The following is a 3,089-nucleotide window of genomic DNA, read 5'->3' as shown; positions in this document are numbered from 1 at the left end:
CGCGTGACAGAGGCTGCGGGGCAGAGCCGGCCTCGCGTAAAGCCTGAATTTTCCGCCAGTCAGCGCTTTACCGGCTGAGCTGTGCTTAATCAGGTTGCCTTAAGCCCCGGGGTTGCTGAGATACCCCAGCCCCCCTCGCTGAATGAATTTCAGCACATAACGCCCCCTGAACTCCCACTCTCCACCTGAAACGTAACCCACGCTGGGCTGCGGCATGCGTTGTAATTGTAGCTGTTAAGACCTTTGGAACAGGAAAGGCGTCCTACCGTAGGGTTACATCAGCTGCGATGATTAGTAAAATTAATAATTTTGGAACCAAATGCTGAAGTCTTCAACTTAGTTTTTGCTCATTTATCTCATTGTTTCCTTGTACTCTCCCATCTGTCTCTCGCCATCTGTTGTCTCTTGCCTGGTGCTTGGGCTGCGAGCTCCTTGCAAAAGGGGCTGTGCTCCCTCAACACATAATGCAGCACAGCCCTGGGCTGGGACTCCCGGGTCCTGCGAGGCTATAAATAATTTGTTAATCTGTCATGAATCGTGCGGATTATTCGGTTGCAGTTGACTGTTTTAACAGCCCGATCTTGCAGGTAGTCTTTGGGAAAGTCTGCTTCAGCAAGGCACCACACGACATGCCTTCTCCGGAGGCAACTGCCGTGCCGCTCACAAAGCCCACAGCTTGCAAATGCCCGGGAGCAGACAGGAAGGCAGCTGGGGAACTTCATAAATAAAAATTCAGGCGTCTTCAGATGCTTTTCTAGAATTAGGTGGTGCCTAGCCAGGAATTTGGACAATCTGAATCTCCAGCTTACATGGCCAAGTCTTGGGGTGGATTTAGTTCTTTGTGTGGAAGCAGTTGTGGGAGTTCTCCCGAGGAGCTGCCAAGTCGAATGTGGTGGGTGAGGCAGGGGTGACGGCTACCGCCAAATTATGTAAAAACCACTAGCGGTAAAGCGCAGAAGAAAATGGTTGGCAGTGCAGCTTTTCGCCAACGGAGAGAAAACCAAGCCGCCTGTAGGAGGGTATTTCTTCATGGTTTGAGTTCTTTCTGGAGGAAAATACGAAGTCACCGCTTTTGTTATTAACTGTGCAACTAGTTTCAGACTTTATAGCGCTGAAAGGCAGTCTGACAGCGTGAAGACTGACTGGGCCTACTGCATACCTGAAGTCAGAACGGTTTAATCAAAAGCATGATTTTATAATTGATGGCTTTATAAGAAGACTCACGGTGATAAATTTATAGATAACAGCAGAAAACGCAGAGGCCGGTTTTAAACGGGTATCCAAGATTCCACACGCACAGGCCGGACCCCCTGAACTAATTTAAGTTGCTGTGACAGCTTCCGTCTGTAGACAAGCAAGACAGAAAAAGAGTTTATTCACAGGGGAGGGGTTAAGTGCGAGCTTTCGCAGGCCAAACAGGAACCCTTCAGGGAGCCCTGCTGCCCGCGGAAGGACAGTTCAGTTTCCAGCCACTTTTAGCCGTTGCTCTGTCTGCTGATTCTGCAATTACAGGATTATGTGTGGTCTGCGATTAGGAAACCTTATTTAAAAGGTTTCCTTATTTAGGAAACCTTGACCTTAGCAACGGTTCTGAGACCACCAACTCACTCCACAGAGGGCTGAGGTTAGTTAATAGTTCAGTTATAAAATACAATCTTAAAGGTTTTAATTTCAACTAATGAAGATAGAAACAAAATATATGCAATGCATTTAATTTAAATAAATTAATACATGTATAAAAATAGAAAAATGTCTTTTTAATAATATCGATCGGTGGTAGATATCGGTTATCGGTTGGATAAGATTAGGTAGGTTTAACTGACTGCTTTTATAGCGTGTCAGCTTTAGAGAGCTACTGATCTCTGACATTTGCGCATGATGTAGCTCAAAGTCTTTCAACACTACCAGGAGAATAAAGACATTCTTCAGTCAGTCGGGTGTCGCCACATTCGGTTGCAAGGGTACAACTGTTTTAAGAAAAGGAGCGGTGCTGGCATCCTGGGTAATGACTTGTACCTACCACGTGTGAAATCCTGCCCTCCTGACAGCAAAGGCTGTCAGCATCCATTAATGACACCTGGCAAGAGCTAGAGCTGGTCAGATACAGATACAGGTGTCCCCAGTTTACGGATGGGTAAACTGGTGCACAGACAGTAAATGAGTTGACTGCAGACATACAGTGAGTCAGGGGCAGAAACAGGTGCTTCAGGTTTGCTCTCTGCTACTGCAGCCACCAGATCGCCTTCCCACCTCCAGGGGTAGAGTTCTGTTTACTGCAGTCATTCTGATTCATATCGGTATTGCTGCTCACCACCAGGGTTTCACATTTCACATACTCCTACTACAAAAAGAAATTTCTGCCTTCATTTATATTGGCAAAAAAAAAAAAAAAAAAGACTCTTTCATTCCCATGAAATCCCTTTCTAAACGGTGTGCTCATTAACAGATTGCTTATTTTTACTTCCTTTCGGTTTGCATTCCCATAGGGCGTCTAAGCCTTGACAATAGAAAGGCAAAGACACTACGGACACTTCTAACAGATTTGAAAGATTTCACGTAGACAACAGTTTAAGCATGAGCTAGAGGGGAGCCTTGGGTTTGACATGACCTGCTTAGCACCTACAAAATACTTCACTGCCCACATGAGACTTCTCAGAGGGCTTAGAGCGAGACAGCCGAGAAACACCATGTCCTTCAATTCCAGCTGGAGCCTGACCTAAGAAGACCTGAGAAGCAATCGAGAGTTGTGATTCGCATGTGTCTCTTGGAGGCAACAGATAAAGCAAGATAACGTTTATAAGTAGTTACAATATCTCATTCAGGATGTAATTGGGGGAGAAAAAAAGATGGGTAGGTTTTCATGTAGGAAGGCCCTTGTTCAGGACGTGAAGAAATGTACCTGGGCCTGAGAGCTGGTCGGGCCTAAGGGAAGATCCAACGTCACCCACAGGCCTTTCCTGACTAAGACTAAGGTTCCTCCCAGTGGCTGAAATGAAGATCACAGCTCCACCGGGAAAGTAAAAAAGGAAAAGCGAGGAGTGGGGTCAGTCTGGAGCAACCCTGCCAGGGGATGGTGCTTCTCTGCACAG

Source organism: Egretta garzetta, unplaced genomic scaffold, assembly GCF_000687185.1.
Source record: "Egretta garzetta isolate BGI_Z169 unplaced genomic scaffold, ASM68718v1 scaffold526, whole genome shotgun sequence".
Lineage (NCBI taxonomy): Eukaryota > Metazoa > Chordata > Aves > Pelecaniformes > Ardeidae > Egretta > Egretta garzetta.
Note: the sequence above shows the minus strand (reverse complement) of the source record.